Source organism: Uloborus diversus, chromosome 1 (assembly GCF_026930045.1).
Source record: "Uloborus diversus isolate 005 chromosome 1, Udiv.v.3.1, whole genome shotgun sequence".
NCBI classification, from domain to species: Eukaryota; Metazoa; Arthropoda; class Arachnida; order Araneae; family Uloboridae; genus Uloborus; species Uloborus diversus.
In genome coordinates, this window is record NC_072731.1 from 244,445,269 (window position 1) to 244,457,372 (window position 12,104).

Consider the following 12,104-nt stretch of genomic DNA (forward strand, 5'->3'; position numbering starts at 1 on the left):
TACTGCAACACTTTATACGAGCTACGAAATGCCATCTAATGGAAATTCTGATTCCTGCTATTCAATCAGTATATCACTTAAAAACATTGAAATATTGTGTTTACGAATGCAATAAAAAAGTAAAGTATCAACAGAACTAGCATTACAAATCTGCCTACTAAGTGCTGTATACTACATTAGATAGTTCTATAGCGCGATTATCATACCCGCCAAACTTAAATGGAAAATATCCAGTAGATTTTTTACTATCACTTTAAGTACAATCAAGTGAACGTTCTTTATTTCATACTAGTGGTTCGTGCACGGCTTTGGCAGTATTAGAAAATTAAAAGGTCATTTGTTTCACCTGTACATTTACAAATAATAGATGATGAATTTCTTGCCAATTGGCGATGTTCATTTGCTCGCCCGTTTTACGGTTCCACGTTATGATGATTTCGCAATTTAATCTTCCATGTTGTGATAATTTGCTCGATAAAGTGTCCTTAAAATTAGAATATAAAAAGAACAAAATCGAATTCTCGAAAAATCGCTTCGAGGTGCACACTCCCATGCTTCAAACTAACTTTGTGCCAAATTTCATGAAAATCGGACGAGCGATCTAGACGCTATGCGCGTCACAGAGATCCAGACACTGAGACAGATATCCATACAGAGAGACTTTCAGCTTTGTTATTAGTAAAGATACGCATAAAATAATTAACTGACCATGGAACGGAAGAAGACTGATAGTAAAATAATGATTAATATACAGATAAAACTTATTTTTCCTCAAACTTCATAAGCATTGATAATTTTGCTAAATTTCGATGTATTAAAGTTGGAATGTTAACAGAAAGCTTTCAAAACCATCTAGTACATATGTCTGGGTCATCTTTACAAACACAATTTTACAAGGTGTAAAGATGACCCAAACATTTTTTCCCTACAAAATTCCCGAAATAAGAACATCTTCCCAAAGATTTGTAGAATCCAGTAGATTTTTAATAAAAATCAGGATACCGGGTGATATGCTCAAAATACAGGAAATTAATGGTAAACCAATAGATTTGGTATGTATGGAATTGGCCAGAAGATTCGGCATCGCTTGGTGTCGATGCTAAAACTATCAACGTTTTTATTAGTCAAAGAAAAAAAAAACAATATTGTACTCTTTTATACTGCTTCGTCTTAAATTTAGTATAACTTGGGGGTCGTTTTCATTTTCCTCTGCAGAAAACTAAAAATTCAATCTCGGTATTTAATACCCAACTCGAAACCTGTGCTCTGTCTGTATTACAGGTAATGGAGGAGCTGCCAGGGCTTGTGAGTGATGCGTTGAAAATGAGCGGTGGAGAAAATTACTCGAGAGCTGGGAATTTAGTTAAATTGAGGTGCGGCTGAATCGCTTGAACTAAGGAAGTGCAGGATGCAGAAACTAAGGAACTGCAGGATGCGAATTGATTCCGCTGCTCCACTTTAATCCATTATAAAGTGCACTGAGCTGGAAATGTGAAGTTTTGGTTTTGCTATTGGGCAGCAATGCTTTGTGTTGGAAGTACTGTTGTAAGTTACTGTTCTGTAGTTGTAAGATATTACTGCGTGGTTACTTAGAGGTTGTCGAATGCAAATTATAGTATTTTACTTGCAGATCAAATCAATTTGTCTAAGGCAATGATATAAACTTTTGCACCAAGACAATGGGGTTGTTTCAAAAATTTTAAAAGTATTTTTTTTTTCGGAAAGAGCATGTTTAAAAACACAGAATCTGACCTTTTTTTAAATAATTTCTTTAAGTTTAATATTTTTAAAAAATTACTTAAATCGGTGCTCTTTCGTCGTTTAACGCTTCTACGGATGACATCACAAATGATGAAATGCCATTCAGTGTTGCCATTCACAGTCCAAAATATTTAATTCGCATTTTTACTCACGTGTATTTACAACTATATGGTTGGTAGTAAGCGTAGAGCGCAATTTTAATTCTCTGCTTGATTATCATAACGTGGAAACGTAGTAGAAAGATTCGGCAAAGTTCATCATTTGTGACGTCATAAAGACCACGCCTTGTTTGAAAAATCGGACACTTAAAAACATTAATTTGATGAGAAAATGAAAGTATTTTCTGGGTCCATGTTATTTTTTTTTGCTCATTCCATCCATTTCAATGACTAAAAGCAGTACTTTTGACTGAAGGAAACCACACCATTGCTCGTTAATGAGTGAAAATAAACATATATCTTGTATATTCGCGAGTTCAAACGTAAATCTATTCGTAATTTACATATATAAACTGGGTGCATAGTAATTTTTTTATGTGTTTTTGTGTATTATTTCATATGCAAATCCACAGTTTGTGTAGAATAATCGCAAAACGTGCGACAGAGATTCTTCGAGTCAAGGGAATTGACATGGAGAGCAGCAGGGAGTATTTCGGAATTTAAAAAAATTCTAAAGAATTCTAAATGAAAATGGATGGTTAAAAAATGGTGCAAAATTTCTTTTTCTGAACAAAAGAGTTCCCGTACCTATCCAAAAATTATTCCTTGTTAAACCACGTAAAAAATACACCAGGAGAAGATTTTATGAATATGTGTACCAATTAGAACAATAGAAACAATTTTTCTAATTAATTAATTTAAGAAGGTATAGCTCAAGTGGCCTCAGACTATCAAAGACCCGGTGCAACACAGCAACACATGACAAATAAATTACAACAAAATAATTAAATTATATTATGTCAGAGTGTCGTCTTTTAGCGCTATTAAAACGCTATTTTGAATTTGTATACTTCGAAGGTAGAGGTCATGCTATTTGTTCCCTGGACAAGAAACCCCTCGCCAAAGTGGAGTTCAATCATTTAATTGTGTGTTAGTTATGTGGTATAAATATTATTTTTTGATAAAATAATATATAAAATGTAATATATCGTGAGGAAATTAGTTTAGCCTGATTAGAGTTCTTGCTAAAGACCAAAACATGTATTAAAATATTTACTTACAGTGTTGAAGAAATTAAATTGCTGCCATAAAAACTTAAATGAAACTGAATCGAAAGAATTCAAAAATGAATTTCTAAACATGTCGAAAACTAAAACGCAGAAAACTGAATTGAGATAAATTTGAATTGAAGATGGACAGAAATGGAAAGAAAATACAATTTTTATATGCAAATCATGTCTAGAATTTCAGGGAAAAAATGATAAAAAGGAGGCGGGAAATCGGAAAAAGATGGAAACGACAGAAGAGTCGGGGGATTTCGCTATCTTGGAAAAGTCGGAGAAAAAGCTTGCAAAATGTTTATTGGGCAGAAATATGTTTTAAGTGGGAAGCAAAAATAAAACTTTACATCTTAAAAATAAAGTCTTAAATTAAAGAGTGTAAAAATGTTGGTCAGTACTTAAAAGATGATTTGGAACAAAATTTCATATGTGGTTAACTTGTGATTTGCCTTGAGAACTCTATTCTATTAATAATAACTGCTATAAAGAAGGATATTTGTAATAGTAATAATAACAATAAGAATGTAGTTTCTAACACATTGGAGTTTGTAGTCATGTGACAACTCCGTGTTCTTAAAAGCTTTGCATAAATGTCACTTAATGTTTTACTAACACCAAAAATCTTGTGAATAGAGCAATCATTAATTATAATATTTTAAAAGTAATACTATTATACTTGAAGTAATAATCACAAAATAAATTATTTATCATGTAAGAAAAGCGCTGAAATTTCATTTTAAAAAAGCTGTTAAAAGTTCCCGTTTTGAAAAAAAAAGGTAAGACACTTGGAAACAAAATAAAAATCATATTGTAAATTAGTTAATTTCAATAACTTTAGTTCAAGTCAAAGAATAATGACTCATATTTATCAAATCTAAGCATTGGAAGAAAAGCATCAACATTTTAACGTGCAAAAAACATCTAATTCGAAGGAAATTTAAAGAAAGAAAATGAATGATGGAAAATGATTTGAAGGAATATCCTTTCTAATTGCCGTTTTTAAAATTTTAAAACTAACTAACAGTTAACGCTTTTCTAATCAAAAAGATATTTCAAAAGAAAAAAAACTATAACCCCCAGCATAAAACAAGTCTTCTAAGAAAAGCAACATCATTAACAATAAATAACAAGAAGTTCCGTCTAGAACTAAATGGGGCTACTTTCCATTATGCCAATATTGACTTTCTAGTATCTATCTAATATTCTCTATATAAGCTAAGACTACAAATTATGTCAAATGTGCCTTTTAAATATTTTTAGTTGATTTCGAGAACCAAAAAATACCCCACTCATCCGATGAAATAAATAAGTAGTAAATAATTTAATGAACAAATAAAGTAGTAGCTCCTTTCAAACAACGCGGCTAATGTTTTTTTCCATAAAAAAACCCTATTCACTTTCAAAAAGAAAAGAAAGAATGAGGTCGTTTCTCAAATTTTAAAAATATTCTTTTCTAAATGAGAATGTTTAAAAACATAGGATCTTGGATCTTACCATTTTTAAAATAATTTATTTAAGTTTAATATTTTTAAAAAATGACTTAAATTGGTGAGCTCTCATTGTTTACGCTTCTGTCCGATTACATCACAAATAATGAAATGCCATTCACAGCGCAAAATATTTAAATCGCATCTTTACTCACGTGTATCGGCAACGATATAGTTGATAGCAGGCGTAGAGCGCAATTTGAATTCGCTTCTTGATTATCATAACGTGGAAACGCGGTAGAAAGATGCGCCAAAGTACATCATTTGTGACGTCATAAAGACCACGCCTTGTTTGAAAAATTGGACATTTTGAAAAATTAATTAAAAAGTAAGCGTAAGGGAATATGAAAGTTTTTTCTCGCTCCATTATATTATTATTTTATTTTATTTTATTTATTTATTTATTTTTGCTTATTCTATCTATTTCAGTGACTAAAATTAGTACTTTTGCCTAAAGGAAACAACCTATTGAAAATATTAAGCTCATTAAATTAAATACATTATAACAAAAAAAAAAAAATTGTTGAGCTCTTTTTTCCGGGCGAAAAAAAAAAAAACACCTCGGATTTCCCCCCGTTGCCAAATAGTGATGACAATAATAATAAAATGTCCAGTTACAGAAATAATTTTTATCATTAAAAAAAAATCGTCTGTGCGGGTCTGTTAAAACATAAAGGACTCCAAATTTCGCTTTATTTGCAGTTCCCAAAAATAGAATACATAAATTAAAAATTTCGAGTGAAAAGAGTTAGAGTCGTTGGCCCTTTATTTATAGTCGAAGTCGGAAGTTGGACATCCTTTTTCCAGCGAGTCAGTCATTATATTTATCTCTCACTCGCGTCAATGTTAAGTCAACGGAATATTCAGTAAATTACCGCCCTTTAGCCAGGGCTAAAGCAGAAATACGTGAAATACACCGCCAGCTCAGTCATTTCCAGCCGAGGACTACAGTTTCGTGCTTATTAGCACTCATCAGCTCGGCATAGGACTGACTGAGCTGGAGGTGGAAAACCTCTTAAGGAAGCCAAGAATGCCAAACAAACTGGTAGCTAATACAAAATTAGCACTAACCTTGAACCGAACCACTTCGGTCACTCGTCAGTTTGCTTTGCAATAAATTCATAACTCGTTACTAGAAGATATTTCTTCCAGGATCTATATTGAATTTTATTTTCCTCGTAGTTGCTAATGGGCGTTTTTTTTTAATGTTCAAAGTTGAACGAAAGATTGTTCAAACCAAAAAAGTATTTTCTATACATGTTCTTAATTAAAAGCTTTTTCAACGTAGTTAGTTTCAAGCAAATCCATTTTTAAGTGCTGGAACAAGAAAATGGCATCCACAGATCTAGAGCTGGGAAGCTTCTTTCTTTCTTCGCTTCTTCTCAGCGCATTTTTTTTTATTATTATTATTATTATTATTATTTAGTCACAGCAAGTGCATAAAAGATTATAGATTTCTTAGCCAAAAAATTATATTTTAGCCAAAATATTACATGTTTTATCACATCTGCCCAAAACCAAAGAATTACAAACCAAAATCCTCAAACCAAAGATCTTGCGGGAAAACTCAAACCATAGAATCCCCGCTACTCACTACTAAGCAGATTTAAACTGTCAATCATTGCAAAAAAAAAAAAAAAAAAATCAAAATATGTCGTATAATAAACTGAAAGCTGTGCAGTACAATCCTGTTACAACGAGATTCAAGGGACCTAAAATTCAGTTCGCTGTGTAGAAGGAATTCCGTTGTAACAGAATTCAAGCAACGCAATAGAAAATTAATTCGAGACAGAAAATTAATTTCGTTCAAAAAGGTATTGGTATTCATCTTCGGATTTTCACTGCACTAATATATTTGATTTAAAAAGGAAAATAATTTGCTGGGTTCGTTCAGAAAGGAAAAAGACCTTAGCAAGAAGTAATTAATTACAATTTCAAACGAATCAAACTTCTTTTTTGGTAGTTAATTATTCAGTAATACATTCTTAACAATAAAACTCATTTTTGAGTTCCTTTTGCGACTATTTCTCAGCAGAATGAGTTCAGCATATCACGGATCAAGACGAGCCAAGGAGCGAATCAGGTCGGGAAGATACCCACATCGCGTTCGCCAAGGGATTTTCCATTAATGATGCTAATTTTTCTCTCAACAAACTAACCCCCTCCACCTTTTATCACAAAGTTCACCGTAACCTCTCCCTCTACTTGTCACATGTTACGCTGTTTCTCATAAGCATATAATCATTAAAAAATTGTGTGATTTCATACATCTTGTTATCCCTTCCTCTCCCCTTGTCACATGTCACGCTGATTTTCATTGGTATGAAAATTGTACGTGATGTCACACTTCTTGACAACCCCTTCCTGCTCCTTGTCATATGTCACGCTGTTTTTCATAAGCGTATTGTTATAAAAATTGTACGTAATGACGCACTTCTTATTACACCTTCCCCTCTCCTTGTCAAATGTCGTGCTATCTTTCATAAGCATATTTTTACAAAAATTGCGCTTGATGTCACATTTCCTGTTAACCGCACCATGCTCCTTGTTATATGTCACGTTGTTTTTCATAAGCGTATTGTTATAAAAATCTACGTGATGACTCACTTCTTGTTACCCCTTCCCCTCTCCTTGTCAAATGTCACTGTTTTTCATAAGCATATTGTTACAAAAATTGCGCGTGATGTCACATTTCCTGTTAACCGCACCCTGCTTCTTGTCATACGTCACGCTGTTTTTCATAGGCGTATTGTTATAAAATAGTACGTGATGACGCAATTCTTGTAACCCCTTCCCATCTCCTCGTCAAATCTCACTGTTTTTCATAAGCGTACTGTTATAAAAATTGTACCTGATGACGCACTTCTTGTAAACCCTTCCCCACTCCTCGTCAAATGTCACTCTGTTTTTCATAAGCATATTGTTACAAAAATTGCGCGTGATGTCACATTTCCTGTTAACCGCACCCTACTCCTTGTTATACGTCACGCTGTTTTTCATAAGCGTACTGTTAAAAAAATTGTACGTGATAACGCACTTCTTGTAACCCCTTCCCCTCTCCTCGTCAAATATCACTGTTTTTCATAAGCATATTGCTATAAAAATCGCGCGTGATGTCACACTTCTTATTACCCCCTCCCTCCCCCTTGACACAAGCTGTCAAAATTTCACAAACTCCCCTCCCTCTCAAAGTGTGACATAATTTACGGACAGCCCCCAAGGTCTCCATTCCTGATCCCTCGACCCCTGATCGGATGAGATATCTGAATTTCAGTAGAGTCTTTGGGAGTTTTGATGAACGAAAGAAGGAGACTGGAGATTTTAAGGTACGAATAGTAATTTTTGGCAATTTCTAGATGCTGATCGTTTGACAATATCAATAATCGATACAGTATCTATAAAATAATGTATGAAATCTGTCCATAATGGGCCCCACCACAAATATTTCATTAATAACTTGATATGCAATTCAATGTGATCATTAATGTGACAAAGGACATAATAACGGCAGAAATGAGTTTCTCGGTAGAGTAATTTTCAATTTAACAGTAACTTTATCGTTACCCAAGCGTGCGCAATATCGCTCTTTCAGACTTTTCACGATCAGCCATAAAATTGAAGGACCATAGCAGCTAACCGGATGTAAAACTACTTAAATACTCCATACCCAATTAAGTTTGGTTTGATTGATTAGTTTAGTTTAGAAAAGTCTTTACTCGAATGATTTTTCATCTTAAAGTTCACTTCTTTGCATTGAAAAATGAGTTTCTTTAAATGCTGAAACACAAATCGGTTTGCTAATTAGTGCTTGATATACGTTGTTCACAATTATATTACTGAGATCTGATAGTTTAGTTTCTTTTATTTTTTTATCTTGTGATATTTGAAAGTAAATTATGATTAAACAAAATCATATTCTTTCGGCTGCAACTTTACTGTACTCTTGTACAGTATCTTACTGCTTCAAAAAAATTGTACTGAACTACATTGTAGAAAAGTTAACAATCATTTTTTCTAGCGTGCCATTAAAAATATATTGAGGGATTCTAAAGTTTTCTTCCAATACAAACATGAGTTTTTTATAATAGTTTTCCACAAAGATGTATATAAACCTAGAACACTGCTCCCCTCTCTTAATAAGTCGTTGATTTAAAATAACATTATTATCACTATGTTCTTAGTGTTCATTTTAAGTCGCTATAAATATTTATAATATTTCAATGTAATTTGAGATTCAAATAAAATTTTTACAATTCTTCTATGTAATTCCGTTGGATGTATGTGTATTAGAAAAGTAATTTATTATGTATTACATTTTATTTTCTCTTCTTCACTGTCTTTTCTTTCTTTTTTCCGTGTGTGTGAGCACGAAATGAATTGAAAATTTTTATAAATCACTCTAATTGATTTGCATTACATATTAAATTACTTACAGTTTTTGTATTATTCAGGTGGAAACTTAAAAGATGTAACGAAATTATTCCACTTTATTTATATTGATGTACCTTTTTTTTTGTATTTTAAATGTATAAGTTATTTATCCCTTTATATTACCCAACCTAAAATGTTAATAGTTAATCATCATCATTATTATTAGCTTTTCCTGTATAGGTCAAAAATCTTCTTGATTAATAAATTGATTACGGTAAGTTTGGCTCTTGCATTAAAACATATTTTTAGAGTACATTGTGCCTGAATATACACTAAAAAGGTTCGAAGTTTCAGAACATTGATGATTCATCGATGTAATGATACCATCGAGGTTTTAATTTTGAACATCTACGTTTTTTCGTCGATTTCGCACCACTAACATCCGGGCGCAAATAACGATCATAATATTCTCTTGTGCCTGTAATAATAGCAGTACAAGTTGTTTAATTATGCTATTAGTATGACCCATTACAAAACATAATCATATCATTTTAAATTAAAAGATGTTAATATAACAGTAAAGGGTTTTTTTTTTCGCATTATCAAGAATCATAAATTTTACATAAATTCAGCACTGTCATTAATAGCGAAATTGTTGAAAGCAATACTTACCCCAAATTATGTAGTTTGAAAAACACACCAAAAATAACGTCAATTTACATACACATGCACAGCATACACACGCATATATGTGTGTTCATTTCAAAATACATGTAAAAAAATGAAACATATTAAGTTTTTTTTAAATATTAAAAGTCTTTTCAAGATAACAAAGCGTTTCTAGCTTGTGACGAGTAAATATTACAGCAAAACATATTACAGTATCTATGGTCCCCTAGACAGTATAATTTTTTAAAACAGCACATGAACACCAAAGTAAATAATGGATTTTTTTTTATTTAACGAAATTTGATTAAAATTGAAAAATTAATGGACTTACCTATGGGACGAGTGTTTTGTCACTATCCGCAACGTTCGAATGCCGTGAAAAGTTGCCGGCAGAACACAGATCAAGAAGCACAGTGTGTGAGATCGTCGGCCGTTCGAAGCCGACTGCAGTTTCGATTCGTCGAAACGATCCGCAGATTCAACAGCTGGCTGTTTTCATTGGTCGATAAGAACTGTCACGTGACCATTCGAAAAGGGATGCGAGGATGTGTTTGTGAGAAAAGAGGAGAAAGTGGTAAGCGCGAAAGTAAAACTTCTTGTCCAGTATGGTACAAATGAATATTTTCCCTAAAAAATTAGAAGAAAAATCTTTTTACTAATTAGAATAGCTAACTTCTGTGATGTATCTTTATCTGATTATACTAATGCCTTAAATATTTTACAAAGCAGATGTAATTTAATATAAAGACTGGAACTACTTTAAAGTATTTCAAGAGAACGGAGGAAAAATGTATAATTTAAAATTTTAAATCTTCAGAATGCCCTCTGTTATCTTCCAACGGCAACTATGGCTAAATATGTTGTTAAAAGTATTTATTACTTTTAACTCTTTGATACACTGTGGCTCTTTCTGAAGTCACGAATATTTTTAGTTTCTTTCCAGCCCATTCTTAACGCCAATAGGCTACACACAATATCATTAAAAAGGTAGCTTCAAACGTTGCCAACGTGACACAAAAAGTTGAACCATAAGCTTTGAGGTACAATCCCAAACAGCAACTAAACAAAGAAGTTAATAAAAATAACACATAAAGAGAGAAAAAATATGACTTCGATACCAGTAGCAGAAACATTGCGATTCTGCGACGCTAGTCGTAGATTCTTGAAGAGGTACGCAGACTAGTTCTGAATTGAAAAGTTAATAATAGCGTTCTGCACGAATATGTAGAACGTAAAGTAGAAAAATACAGTTTATTATTAAACACAAAGAAAAAGTAAACAAAAAATTCCTATTCCTATTCCTATTCAGAGTCACAACTGACTACAACTGTATTTATGTCGAGGACTGCATACTAAGTGCCTTGCCTCCAAAACAAAATATCAAACTAAAATCTATAAAGGAGTTTCAGCGGTTGAGAGGTCAATAGTATTTGCTCCTGCAGTTACCTGTGCTCCAGTACTCCATTTTACTTTGAAAAATGTAAGCCTATGTTTTACTTGTAATTTTTATAGTTAACATTTCATTTTCAGGCATTCCTTGCTAATAATTCAGAGTAAGGATAAACCGAATGCTGGTTTATTTTGCAGGCTATTTTTAACCCCCGACAAACAAAGGAAGGGGGTTATAAGTTTGACGTGTCTGTGTATCTGTGTATCTATATATTAGTGTATCTGTGTGTCTGTCTGTGGCACTCTAGTGCCTGAACGGATGGACCGATTATGAAAAAAAAAATTTTTTTGTTCGAAAAGAGCGTTGATCGAGAGTGTTTTGAGCTAGATTACATCTTTGTCTGACATTAATTCACGAAGATATTAATTAAAAACCCCTAAAAAGGTTTTCGCGTGTTTTGCAGTGAAAACATATAGTCCAAGAGCTAGCAACGTCGAAAAAACAAGAATTTTAGGAAAGCTGGTTCTTTAATATATCTTTCCCGAAGACGTTTCGAACAGCGTGCGGGTTGTCTGGCGGCCGGTAAACGTTGTGTTTTTTAGTGCGCGTCACATCTTTAGAAGTAAAAATATGGATTTTGAAATCATTTTAGTAAGAATCTTTTCTTTTTCAGTGAATTCTAAACACTTTTCGAAACACGAATTTAATATTGCCAGACAATTTTGTTGTTGCGAATATCGTGCCAGATTCAATTTTTTACGAAAAAAAAATTAAAAAAAAAAAAACTATTTTAGTATGTCTGTCATTTTAACATTATTTTACCTACATATGAATAAGTACAAAATTAATTTGACAGACATGAATTCGGTTGCGTACTCGACAGACAGACCGATTTATTGCTGTAGAGTAGCGCAGCATTATGCCTCTGAATATGAGAAAAATGAAACATTATTATTTAAATTCGTGCCAAAATGATATAAAATAGCTGGATATATATTTTGTTTAATAACAGGAGAAATATGTCACTTATAAGTATCAAAATTAGAATATTTACAGATTATATTTAAATCATAAAAATCCAATTGTAACTAAATTACATTATTTTTGTAAAAGATACAGGAAAAAGAACTTTAATTTAGAGCCAAAGTTCTCACTACTTATAAATATTATACTTAAAAAATTACAATCCATTTTTAACTAAAATAGG